The sequence below is a fragment of the Oncorhynchus clarkii genome, chromosome 1 (genome assembly GCF_045791955.1).
Source record: "Oncorhynchus clarkii lewisi isolate Uvic-CL-2024 chromosome 1, UVic_Ocla_1.0, whole genome shotgun sequence".
Classification (NCBI taxonomy): Eukaryota; Metazoa; Chordata; class Actinopteri; order Salmoniformes; family Salmonidae; genus Oncorhynchus; species Oncorhynchus clarkii.
Window position 1 is genome coordinate 50,967,548 of NC_092147.1, and position 13,996 is coordinate 50,981,543.

General features: G+C 44.1%; 1 pseudogene; it reads right to left on the bottom strand.

The window, feature by feature from the left end:
• Positions 1-2,574: 2,574 nt before the first annotated feature.
• Positions 2,575-13,996, bottom strand: part of LOC139416525 (calcium-independent phospholipase A2-gamma-like) — a 37,126-nt pseudogene continuing 25,704 nt past the window's right edge.

Consider the following 13,996-nt stretch of genomic DNA (forward strand, 5'->3'; position numbering starts at 1 on the left):
CAGAACCTATCCATCCCGATTAGACCTCGGGGCTTTTAAGCAGCTGTATGTACAAGCTAGCCAGGTCTGTGACTAAAATGTTTCTCAAAATAAAATTATTTCTACAGTATATGTCCAAAATTACACCCTGATGCACAGTTGAAGTCGGACGTTTACATACACTTAGTCATTCAAACTTGTTTTTCAACCACTCCACAAATGTCTTGTTAACAAACTATAGTTTTGGCAAGTTGGTTAGGACATCTACTTTGTGCATGACACAAGTCATTTTTCCAACAATTGTTTACAAACAGATTATTTCACTTATAATTCACTGTATCACAATTCCAGTGGGTCAGAAGTTTACATGCACCAAGTTGACTGTGCCTTTTAACAGCTCGGAAAATTCCATAAAATTATGTCATGGCTTTAGAAGCTTCTGATAGGCTCATTGACCTCATTTGAGTGAATGTATTTCAAGGCCTACCTTCAAACTCAGTGCCTCTTTGCTTGACATCATGGGAAAATCAAAAGAAATCAGCCAAGACCTCAGAAAAAAAATTGTAGACCTCCACAAGTCTGGTTCATCCTTGGGAGCAATTTCCAAACGCCTGAAGGTATCACGTTCATCTGTACAAACAATAGTTTGCCAGTTTAAACACCATGGGACCACACAGCCGTCATACTGCTCAGGAAGGAGATGCGTTCTGTCGTCTAGAGATGAACGTACTTTGTAGCGAGAAGTGCAAATCAATCCCAGAACAACAGCAAAGGACCTTGTGAAGATGCTGGAGGAAACAGGTACAAAAGTATCTATATCCACAGCAAAACAAGTCCTATATCGACAAAACCTGAAAGGCCGCTCAGCAAGGAAGAAGCCACTGCTCCAAAACCGCCATAAGAAAGCCAGACTACAGTTTGCAACTGCACATGGAGACAAAGATCGTACTTTTTTGAGAAATGTCCTCTGGTCTGATGAAACAAAAATAGAACTGTTTGGTCATAATGACCATCATTATTTTTGGAGGAAAAAGGGGAAGGCTTGCAAGCCGAAGAACTCCATCCAAACCGTGAAGCACTGGGGTGGCAGCATCATGTTGTGGGGGTGCTTTGCTCAGGAGGGACTGGTGCACTTCACAAAATAGATGGCATCATGAGGTAGGAAAATTATGTGGATATATTGAAGCAACATCTCAAGACATCAGTCAGGAAGTTTGGTCACAAATGGACAATGACCCCAAGCATACTTCCAAAGTTGTGGCAAAATGGCTTAAGGACAACAAAGTCAAGGTATTGGAGTGGCCATCACAAAACCCTGACCTCAATCCTAGAGAAAATGTGTGGGGAGACCTGAAAAAACGTGTGCGATCAAGGAGGCCTACAAACCTGGCTCATTTACACCAGCTCTGTGTCACGCACAGAGACATTGTTTCTCTATGGTGTAGTTGGTCAGGGCGTGACTAGGGGGTATTCTAGTTTATTATTTCTATGTTGTGTTCTAGTTTATTTTTTCTATGTTGGTGTTTTGTATGATTCCCAATTAGAGGCAGCTGGTAATCGTTGTCTCTAATTGGGGATCATATTTAAGTAGCTATTTTTACATACTGTGTTATTTTGTGTTTGTGTATGTGCACCACATAGTCACGTTTTGTTGTTCGTTTATTGTTTTGTTTTGCTTAAGTTCCAATTGTTAATAAAGATGTGGAACTCTACGTACGCTGCGCCTTGGTCCAGTTCTTATGACAACCGTGACACTCTGTCAAGAGGAATGAGCCAAAATTCACCCAACTTATTGTGGGAAGCCTGTGCAAGGCTACCCGAAACGTTTGACCCAAGTTAAGCAATTTGAAGGCAATGCTACCAAATACTAATTGAGTGTATGTAAACTTCTGACCCACTGGGAATGTGACGAAAGAAATAAAAGCTGAAATAAATCATTCTCGCTACTATTATTTTGACATTTCACATTCTTAAAATAAAGTGATGATACTAACTGACCTAAAACAGGGAATTTTTACTAGGATTAAATGTCAGGAATTGTGAAAAACTGAGTTTAAATGTATTTGGCTAAGGTGTATGTAAACTTCCGACTTCAACTGTATGTACCAATATCACCGCCAATACTGAAACGATCAAATCAAGGATCACTAGCTGCATTGGTGTTAAAACGTGCACGATACAGAAATGTCAAGTGACCCGCCATTATAATAACGCAAGTGACTTGAGTCAATTGCATTCTTTCTCTGAGCCGTTCGTTCAAGTAAAACCTTGATACCAACCATTGGACGTGACAAGCTAGTGATTGTCAACGTTTGTTTGCAATACATTCTTGTTGTTCACAATGTTTGTTTTATGCGCCTGTTGAAATTGAGTTATTGAATGGTGGTAGATTGTGTTCAAGTAAAAAAAGTGAAACCAATTTCAATCAAAAAAACATCCCAGTTATTTTTGGATGAAAATAGAAATAATTACAGCGTGAGGATATACTGGCTGTCGTAGCCTTATAGGGGTGCGTGCTTCAGTGTATAGTTGAGTCCAGTTTTAGGCGAAGGTGGGGTTATGTTGTTTGGTGGTCAAGCATCAGCCCAGACCCACCTACAGCTTGCAGTTGAAGATGGGCGTACCATCGTACATGCCATGTTTGAGCTTAGCTCAGGTTTACAGCTTTTGGACGGGGCTCTTTTCCCTGGTGAGTATCCTGGCAGGTTTCTGCAGCTTCTCCAGTTTCCTGTCCAGGTAGTGGAGGCCCTTGGCCTGCAGCATTTCAGTTTCTCAGCACGGCTCTCGTCCAGGGTGATGTTCTCGTTCATATAGGGGTTGAAGCGCAAGCACGAGTCGGGAGAAAGGAGGGTGTCCAGCATGACGTGGACCTCTGGGAGGGAGCGAAGGAGTGAGGCGAAGTATAATCAAGTTATCGGTGCATCTAGTTAAGTATTAGTTATTGTAAGTGGAAAAATTAGCCGTGGGAGAGGACGGCATGGTGAACCACTGGAGACATAGAAGGGGAGGGGAAGGGGGGGGGGGGGGGGGGGGTGAGAGTGAGGGCACACGTATGTATGTATGTAGATGTGTATTTACAGGCACACAAACACACACATGGACTCACATTCAAACACACCACATTGGACATTGGTTGACATACAGTATAAACATTCAACCCCACATAACAAATAAACCTAATTGTCACAACATGCGTAAATAGTCTGAAGTCAAAAGAGCTTGAGAGAGTCAAGAGATCAAGCTAGTCAAACCCATTCTGTCAGCAACATTGACAGGATCGCGTGATTTCAAATGGGCTAACATTTAGCGGCGAGGATCTGTGAGCTCTGACAGTGTCAGAAGCAGGGTTATTCAGGGTGCAGACGTCTGAGCGAGTGTTGTTTCTCAATGGTGTGTGTGTGTGTGTGTGTGTGTGTGTGTGTGTGTGTGTGTGTGTGTGTGTGTGTGTGTACATGCGCGTGTGTGTGTTAGGGGAGGGTTGTTTCTCAGAGTATATTCAGTCATGGATGTGTTAAAATGGCGTGTCTGTAGTGGTAGAAACAGCAACACACACACACACACACACACATAGAAATAATAGGCTAGATGTGCCTGAAGGAGCTGGTAACAGCAGCTGTTTGTGTCAATGTTCCCAGAGAAATGTGAGAGAGGTTGCTAAGACACGGGTTCCATTATAGCTACAACACGATTCTCAAACTACACGTCTGGGGGCTGTTATTATCACTATATCTAACGGTCACATCAGTTCTCACTACTTTTCTCACTAAGATATGAACAGATTAAGTGAGTGGTTGCAGTTTATACAAGCCTGACGGAGGACCACAGCCCTGTAAATACTTCAACAGCTGTTTGTGTCACCTTTAAGTTCCCACAGAGGAGTGAATGAGGTGAGTCTTAGATCAGGAGCTGAAACATGTTCCATTATAGTATGTAATAAATGCATGATTGAGTTTGACTCTGTTCAACACACTTTTAAGAGAACATATCTGGATGCTGTGTATTCAGGGTTCAACCAATGGGAAAGGGTGATAGCTAGTAAGTTGTACAACTGAATGCCTTCAAACAAAATGTGTCTTCTCCAGAAAGGTGCAGGGGGCTGCCTTAATCAACATCCACAGCGCCAGGGAACCAGTGAGTTAAGTGCCTTGCTCAGGGGTAGAACAACAGATTCTTAACGTGTCAGCTCAGGGATTCAAACCAGCAACCTTTTAGTTACTAGTCTACCTGCCTAGCGGTTAGCTGCTCGGTACGATATAGTTATGACCACAAGCTCTCTAAGATGACGGAAGAGGGAGTGTTTTTAGTGTTGAATTTTCTAAGTGACCTCATTCCAATACACACTCCCCCCTAGCGATACGTGATCAATTCCAGCATGCACATTATGGCGTGCTCCTACTGCACTGCAAACGACATGTATTGTTTTACATTTACATTTTAGATTAGGTCTGCTGTGCGTCTGCTGTGCCGCTGCTGCTGCTCTCTGCAGGGTGCTCCTGTAGTTCGGATACATCTCTTCTCCCCTCCTCCCGTCCCTCTCTAATCAGACAGGTTATTTATATCCACCAGATGAACATGCTTAAAACCCAGATTTCCTATTTTCCTTCTCAAAAACTCTGCTTCCACCACAGCTGCGACCTCCTCGTCCGCTTATCAGCGTGTCCCGGGGTGTAGCGTTCGGCCTGTGTTGATGTGCGAGCAGACAAGGAAGGTTTTGAGTGTTTGTCTTTCCGTGTCGTGCAGCCGGTTGGTTTACAGTGACTGCCAAGTAGATCCGAAGACATCCGGGGGCTGTGTGTGTGTGTGTGTGCGTGTGTGTGTGTGTGTGTGTGTGTGTGTGCACGTTTCACTCTAAATCGCAGACTTCATTCCATCCCGGAGCAAATGTGGTGAGAATTAAAGTGATAATTAGACCATAGTTACACTGGGGGTGTATTGCTGAGGTGATGTCGAAATGTCAGTATTCTAGGTCCGTCCATGTCTGAGGACGTCGGGAGATGACGTGGGAAACGGCCACTAGGGGCAACAGTGAGCGTTTTTGTGGGTTTGCGGTTTTGCTATGGCGTTGTGGACGGGGATGGCGGATGGGCATAAGCATCTGGTTGGAAAGGTTGCATGTTTGTTTTAAGCTTATCCTTAACCCTTGCCTCATCTATTCTGAGTTAATGCCTAACCTGAAGAATTCGTAGTTAATGCCTAAACTTAACCCCTAACCTTAAAATGCCGAGTTAATGCCTAACCTTAACCTTAAACACTTTGAAATGTGTCATTTGGAACAACTTTGAAATTTGACGTTTGAGAAACAGTCTAATTCTGACATGATGTGTCCAAACATAGCTGCTCTCAGAAATCTAACATGCTTTTTAGTTCAGGACTAGGCTTAATCTGTGTCTAGGAAACTGGACCAAAAAGTACAACGGCCCAGACAGATGTCAAGTTACCCTCTGTGTCTGTGACAGAGCTGATGACATTGGGGAGCTTGGTCTTGAGGCTGGTGTAGGTGGTGTTGTTCTTGCCGGCCATCTCCACGCGACCCGTACCCAGGGATACCACACACTGCACAGACGTGTTGGGCCACAGGCACTTACATTCATGGATAGCTAACGCTGTGGGGTTGTTGATGAGGAGGAAGAAACAAGGTGAGGGTCATTTATGAACATTTGAACATCTTGGCCATGTTCTGTTATAATCTCCACCCGGCACAGCCAGAAGAGGACTGGCCACCCCTCATAGCCTGGTTCCTCTCTAGGTTTCCTCCTAGGTTTTGGCCTTTCTAGGGAGTTTTTCCTAGCCACCGTGCTTCTACACCTGCATTGCTTGCTGTTTGGGGTTTTAGGCTGGGTTTCCGTACAGCACTTTGAGATATCAGCTGATGTAAGAAGGGCTATATAAATACATTTGATTTGATTTGAGGGACGAGAGAGTGAGAGAGCGAGAGAGGGAGAGAACATTAACTTCGACATACCAATTAGGATCTGGCTAAAAATACTTGAAATAGTTATAGAACCCATTGCCCTTTATGGTTGTGAGGTCTGTGGTCTGCTCACCAACCATGAATTCACAAAATGTGATAAATACCCAATTGAGACTGCATGCAGAATTCTGCATAGTCTTCTCCTGAGAGCCAGGTCTGCCTATGTGAACATTGCCCACAAAAACTGAGCTGCACTTCCTAACCTCCTGCCAAATGTATGACAATATTAGAGACACATATTTCCCTCAGATTACACAGATCCACAAAGAATTAGAAAACAAACCCAATTTTGATAAACTCCCATATGTACTGGGTGGAATACCACAGTGTGCCATCACAGCAGCAAGATGTGTGACCTGTTGCCACAAGAAAAGGGCAACCAGTGAAGAACAAACACCATTGTAGATACAACCCATATGTATGTTTATTTATTTTCCCTTCTGTACATTCACTATTTGCACATCGTTACAACACTGTAAATATACATAATATGACATTTGAAATGTCTTTATTCTTTTGGAACTTCTGTGAGTGTAATGTGTACTGTTAATTGTTATTGTTTATTTCACTTTTGCTTATTATCTACTTCACTTGCTTTGGCAGTATAAATCTATGTTTGCTCCATGCCAATAAAGCCCTTGAATTGAATTGAGAGAGAGAGAGTGGTAGAGGCAGAGAGATGTTATGGCTACAGTTATGTTGCAGCGACCAGCGGGCATTTAGCATTTATTCGAAATTGATGTAATTAAATGTCCATTTGTTTTGTTTGTTTGGAAAGTAAGAAAGGCAAAAGATCAAAACTTTAAATGATACAAGAACGTCTGCCAAAATGAACAAAATGGAACAGATCGCTACTGTAGTTGTGGTACAGCTTCTAGGAATCAGCTCCACCTCCAGCTACGCTGTAGTTACTTTTCCCCCTTGCCTACTCATTGTGTCTGACTGGCTTTGATATCAAGAAGCCACCCAGGAGCAATTTGGTGAAGATCCATAGACTACCCAGGGCAATGGGGGAGTAAGTAGGGTAGAAGGCTGAAGGAGGGGAGGTGGGTGTTGAATAGGCATGAGGCTGGGGGACCCGAGAGGGGGCTGGAGGGGTTGCTGGCTACAGGATCAAACACTGAGGGACAGTCCTCATTAGGGCAGCCAGGCTGGGGGGTGGGAGCTCTAGGACCCGGGGTGTCTAGGGACTCTCGGAGGAGTGGGTGGTGTGTATGTGTGTGTCTCATTGCGTGTCTGTAAATGTATATGTTTTGCTGTGTGTGTGTGTGTGTGTGTGTGTGTATGAGAGATAGACACCTGTGGGTGTGAATGCATTTCTCTGTGTATATGTGTGATACACCTGGGTGTGCGTGTATGTATGCAATTATGTGTGTGAGTGCGGAAGGGAAAGTCAGGGGTAGGGGGGCCTTCTCCCGCTCTGTCCCCATTGCCAATCCCTAGACCTATATCTCTCCATACCACTCAAGTACCCATATAGCATAATGAGAAAGAGGGTCCCTGTTTAATGTAACAATGTCAGAGAGCATGCCATGATGGGGAATATCAGGGAGGGCTGCATCCTAGCCTACCAACCACCAAGCCAGATCTGTTAATCATCCAGGGAGCTGGACTGAGGAATTATATCATTGCCTCAAGGTTTCCCCCAAAAAAAAGAAAGAAGAAAAGAAAGAAAGAGGGAATTGGATGTAGGAGTATGATTGGGACCCTGGCGGCTGAGCGAAAGAGAGAGAGAAGAGCCCTGTGGACGGAATTATTAGGGGCACATTGACAGTGCGGACACCAAGTGCGATTTTTGGCTCTTAATATCACAGCCCTCTCAAATGGAAAGTAAAGTATAAATGACATTGAGGGATTGGAGGACTTGCAAGACAGGTGAAAAAAGCTCAACTACCAAGGGACAAATACAGTGCCTTGCGAAAGTATTCGGCCCCCTTGAACTTTGCGACCTTTTGCCACATTTCAGGCTTCAAACATAAAGATATAAAACTGTATTTTTTTGTGAAGAATCAACAACAAGTGGGACACAATCATGAAGTGGAACGACATTTATTGGATATTTCAAACTTGTTTAACAAATCAAAAACTGAAAAATTGGGCGTGCAAAATTATTCAGCCCCCTTAAGTTAATACTTTGTAGCGCCACCTTTTGCTGCGATTACAGCTGTAAGTCGCTTGGGATATGTCTCTATCAGTTTTGCACATCGAGAGACTGACATTTTTTCCCATTCCTCCTTGCAAAACAGCTCGAGCTCAGTGAGGTTGGATGGAGAGCATTTGTGAACAGCAGTTTTCAGTTCTTTCCACAGATTCTCGATTGGATTCAGGTCTGGACTTTGACTTGGCCATTCTAACACCTGGATATGTTTATTTTTGAACCATTCCATTGTAGATTTTGCTTTATGTTTTGGATCGTTGTCTTGTTGGAAGACAAATCTCCGTCCCAGTCTCAGGTCTTTTGCAGACTCCATCAGGTTTTCTTCCAGAATGGTCCTGTATTTGGCTCCATCCATCTTCCCATCAATTTTAACCATCTTCCCTGTCCCTGCTGAAGAAAAGCAGGCCCAAACCATGATGCTGCCACCACCATGTTTGACAGTGGGGATGGTGTGTTCAAGGTAATGAGCTGTGTTGCTTTTACGCCAAACATAACGTCTTGCATTGTTGCCAAAAAGTTCAATTTTGGTTTCATTTGACCAGAGCACCTTCTTCCACATGTTTGGTGTGTCTCCCAGGTGGCTTGTGGCAAACTTTAAACGACACTTTTTATGGATATCTTTAAGAAATGGCTTTCTTCTTGCCACTCTTCCATAAAGGCCAGATTTGTGCAATATACGACTGATTGTTGTCCAATGGACAGAGTCTCCCACCTCAGCTGTAGATCTCTGCAGTTCATCCAGAGTGATCATGGGCCTCTTGGCTGCATCTCTGATCAGTCTTCTCCTTGTATGAGCTGAAAGTTTAGAGGGACGGCCAGGTCTTGGTAGATTTGCAGTGGTCTGATACTCCTTCCATTTCAATATTATCGCTTGCACAGTGCTCCTTGGGATGTTTAAAGCTTGGGAAATCTTTTTGTATCCAAATCCGGCTTTAAACTTCTTCACAACAGTATCTCGGACCTTCCTGGTGTGTTCCTTGTTCTTCATGATGCTCTCTGCGCTTTTAACGGACCTCTGAGACTATCACAGTGCAGGTGCATTTATACGGAGACTTGATTACACACAGGTGGATTGTATTTATCATCATTAGTCATTTAGGTCAACATTGGATCATTCAGAGATCCTCACTGAACTTCTGGAGAGAGTTTGCTGCACTGAAAGTAAAGGGGGCTGAATAATTTTGCACGCCCAATTTTTCAGTTTTTGATTTGTTAAAAAAGTTTTAAATATCCAATAAATGTCGTTCCACTTCATGATTGTGTCCCACTTGTTGTTGATTCTTCACAAAAAAATACAGTTTTATATCTTTATGTTGGAAGCCTGAAATGTGGCAAAAGGTCACAAAGTTCAAGGGGGCCGAATACTTTCGCAAGGCACTGTATGTAGCATAAGCTAACATGGTTGCATGGGTTAGTGGTTCAAAATGGAAAACAACAGAACTTTTAATAAAAACATTGTCTTCGATTTTGACAACGGTGAAGTTTCGGGGTCATGTTAGTTCATGTCGTCTCATAAAGAGTTATTCTCGAGTTTGGAGAGAAAACAATCTCTCATGGGTTGGCACGTAGCCTAGCGGTTAGAGAGGCGACCCAGCAACCGTAGGGTTTCCAGTTTGAATCTAGCCCGAACCATGAAAAACAGCCCCAGACCATAATTCCTCCTCCACCAAACTTTACAATTGGCACTATGCTTTGGTCTTCTGGCATCCGCCAAACCCAGATTCGTCCGTCAGACTGCCAGATGGCGAAGCGTGATTCATCACTCCACAGAACGCATTTCCACTGCTCCAGAGTCCAATGGCGGCGAGCTTTATACCACTCCAGCCAATGCTTGGCATTGCGCATGGTGATCTTTGGCTTGTGTGCAGCTGCTCGGCCATGGAAAGCCATTTCATGAAGCTCCCGCTGAACAGTTCTTGTGCTGACGTTGCTTCCAGGGGCAGTTTGGAACTCGGTAGTGAGTGTTGCAACCGAGGACATACAATGTTTACGCACTTCAGCACTCGGCGGTCCCGTTCTGTAAGCTTGTGTGTCCTACCACTTCGCAGCTGAGCCATTGTTGCTCCTAGATGTTTCTATGTCACAATAAAAACGCGTACAGTTGACCGGGGCAGATCTAGCCGGGCAGAAATTCGATGAACTGACTTGTTGGAAAGGTGGCATCCTATGATGGTGCCACGTTGAAAGTCACTGAGCTCTTCAGTAAGGCCATTCTACTGCCACTGTTTGACTATTGATATTGAATGGCTGTGTGCTCGATTGTATACACCTGTCAGCAATGGGTGTGGCTGAAATAGACTAATCCACTAATTTGAAGGGGTGTCCACATGCAGTACCAGTCAAAAGTTTGGACGCACCTACTTATTCAAGGGTTTTTCTTTATTTTTACTATTTTCTACATTGTAGAATAATAGTGAAGACATCAAAACTATGAAATAACACATATGGAATCATGTACTCCCGAGTGGCGCAGCAGTCTAAGGCACTGCATTTCAATTCTAGAGGTGTCACTACAGACACTGGTTTGATTCCAAGCTGTATCACAACTGGCTGTGATTGGGAGTCCCATAGGGGTTGGCTGGGGAGGTCAGTCATTGTAAATTAGAATTTGTGCTTAACTGTCTTGCCTAGTTAAATAAAGGTCAAATAAAAACTTGGTAGACCCAGACCTGGTATAAAAAAATGTCACGTGGCCTACAGCCAACTTTGAGCAATTTTTTTTCCCCCAGGCTGGAGTGCCAGGTCAACAGGGTTGGCTGTTTTGGGACATTTCTATTGGTTCATTGCGTCATGCATGCTCAATAAAGCAAATGTAAAGTATTTAAAATGATTTCAAACAGTATTTGAACCCAGGTCTGCCATACAAATGGCGAGTTCTCATCTCATCTTGGTGACTTACATGCTGACTTAAACCACTTGCGTTGCGTGACGCGCTGCATGTTCCACCTCTCCCATTTCCTCATTGGTTTTTAGGAGCATATACGCACGTGGGTGATTGAAAGATGAACTGAGGTCCACACTCCAGTCCAGTTGGTGGTGGTAAAGCACCTTAAAGTTGGTTGCTAACCGCCATATAAAGTCCAAAGAAGAAGACTGAAGGAGGAGCGATTACTAGATACTAACTAGGTTTATCCTTTTATTTGTGGATTAATTGTCAGAGTAGAGGACCTTGTTTATATCCCAGGACAAATTAGCTAGCAACAGCAAGCTAGCTAAATTTCCATGAATGTTTAATGCATTTGGACCTATCCTCAAATGAATATGGTTGGTTCAGAATTCGTTTTGATATTTCAACCTGCGTGTTCTGATCGCGTCTGGTGCGGGTGGACAAAATCAACATGCACGCGAAGGCGCACGCGGACGCACGCTTGCGCCCGGTCTAGTCGGCATTCAAGACCAAAAAAAGAACACAGAGAGAACAAAAAGCCATCGCCATCTCACCGTCCCCTTCCACAAAAAAAACCTAGAGGAAGTGCTGTGTTGGCAAGGCCACGTCATTCAGCGCCAGAGGGGCCGTTGTCTGGTCTGGCAGTTCCTGAAATTAATCACAGAAGAAGTGTGTGTGTGTGCGTGTTTGATGTGTGTGTGTGTGTGCGCTGGATTTCCTGCAAACGGATAATTAGTGGGAGGAGATAATGCTGCAGCCAACAGCAATAGATAACGTTTGGCCGACCCCAGCTGGAACAAAACAGCTCTGTACCTTCTTACCACTTACACCACTGGGGGTGACTCCATTTTACGGTCCAGGACCTAGTAGCTGTGGCGGCTTCTTTTCCTTGATAGCCAGGGGCCATTTGTCAGTTCTCAATGAGCACAATGCCTTCCACTCATAACCAGTGTGGCAAGCAAGCACACACATTCTCCCACCAAACCCGGGAGTAGAATGATACGACTTGTCTCAACGACTCTGCACCTGTTAGGGGCATTTAATAGCCAATGGAGAAGAGAGGCGACGCCTTGAAGCGCATTCTGTGACAAGGGACACCCTATTCCATACATAGTGCACTACTTTTGACCAGAGCTCTATGAGTAGTTCACTATGAAAGGAACTGTCCACGCCTCCTGTGAAGATCAGTTGGTCGAGCATGGCGCTTACAATGCCATCGATGTTGGTTTGATTCCCACTGCAGACCGGTAAGAAAATGTATGCGCTCACGATGTCGATCTGGATAAAAACATATTGTAAAACGTTTGAAAAATGGATAGGGTGCCATTTGGGATGCGTCCACAGTCTGACGACTATGAAGAGGCTCCATGGTGCTATTGGATTTGGACGGAAGACTGGGTTCCAAAGACGGGTTTTGTCCACTGTGGAACTTGTGGCATAATACATCATTCAGAGTCTCATTTGCATAGATCTGTCATCTCTCTCTATCTATCTACAGCTGTCAGAGACAAATAAGCCTCCATGAGGGAGATGGAGCCGGGCCCCACACTAATAGAAACCAGTTGGCAGACTTCTTCTGACACCAACTGCGATCGTAGGCTCTGCAGTGCTGCTTGCTGTCTTTTGGGGGCATACACACAAGCACACACACACACACACACACACATGCACACACAAACACTCTCAGTCCATTTTTCTTTCCCAGCTGATGCCATTGCCACACCGAAGCGCTGCTTAAGGTCTTTGGGGGCACTCTTCATCTGAGATCCATACTTGGAAAGCTTACAGTATATACTTGGACCATTGCCATGTTCTCACATTAAGCATCTCTTCAGGCCACGAGAGTCATTTGGATAGGGTGGTTAAAGTTAGAAACAATGATCTACTTAGGGGCCAAACTGCGGCAAATGAGCTGGGCACACAGAAACCTGCCACACAAGCTGCCTGTCAAACTCAGCATGACACAGGTCAGGGTTCGCTTCTCTTCAGAGGGATTTAGAGCTAATGCTACTCTCACTCTAATGCCTCTATGCCATGGCCAATGCCTGTATAGAAAGTGCTCTTACCACAAGTTAAAATGTCCTCCTTTGAATGAAAAGGTACAAACCCTCTTTATTGAGGTGATTTGACAGAATTTAAACCCAGAGCCAAAGGCAAAACTGTAATTGAAATATTGAAGAAAGATTCAGGACGGCAACTTACCACCCCTACAAATTATAACCCCCAGAGCCAAAGGCAATGAATGTCTACAGTAGCCTCAACAACATTCTGTAGGTTAGCACCATGGTGTAGCCAGAGGACAGAAAGCTTCGGTCCTCCTCTGTTTCGCAATCAATCAATCCCGTGAACACAGACATTTACATTCAGAGGGTGAATGGTGTCATGACGTGATCATGGATCCTCTCTCTCTCTCTCAATCAATCAATCAATCAATCCCGTGAACACAGACATTTACATCGGTGTCATGGAACGGGGTGTTCTTTTCTACTCCAGTATAAAAAACACTTCTGACGAAGCTTACATTAGACCAGAAAACATGGAAGCTTTCGTTACATGGTTGGCAACTCTACCAAGGACAAGACTAGAGAACTTGGAGATCATTCCCACGTTGAAATGGTTAAGAAATCTACAAACTAAAGAACAATTATTCAGTCTGCAGCTGTTTAAGTACTTTAGTCTGGTAAACGCAACCGGACGAACGACCGAATGTTATTCTGACGTATGCTACAACTGCGAAAGACTGATCTCTGGTGGACAAACCAGAGACTTTCCATCGACGATGTATCCAGCAGGCGGACCGGCGAGGGACAACAAAGCCATACACTTGTAAATATGTAAATTGAGATTTATTTTGGAATGAGCGGTTGTTTGTGTTCAAAGTATAAGCATATTTATGAGTGTAGTGTATGTACGGGGCTCCACTCTGAGATTCCCGCTCTTGAGCTGGCCCCACCCCTTTCCTTTATCTACAAAGCCGTCATATTGGCTTATCCCACTAGAG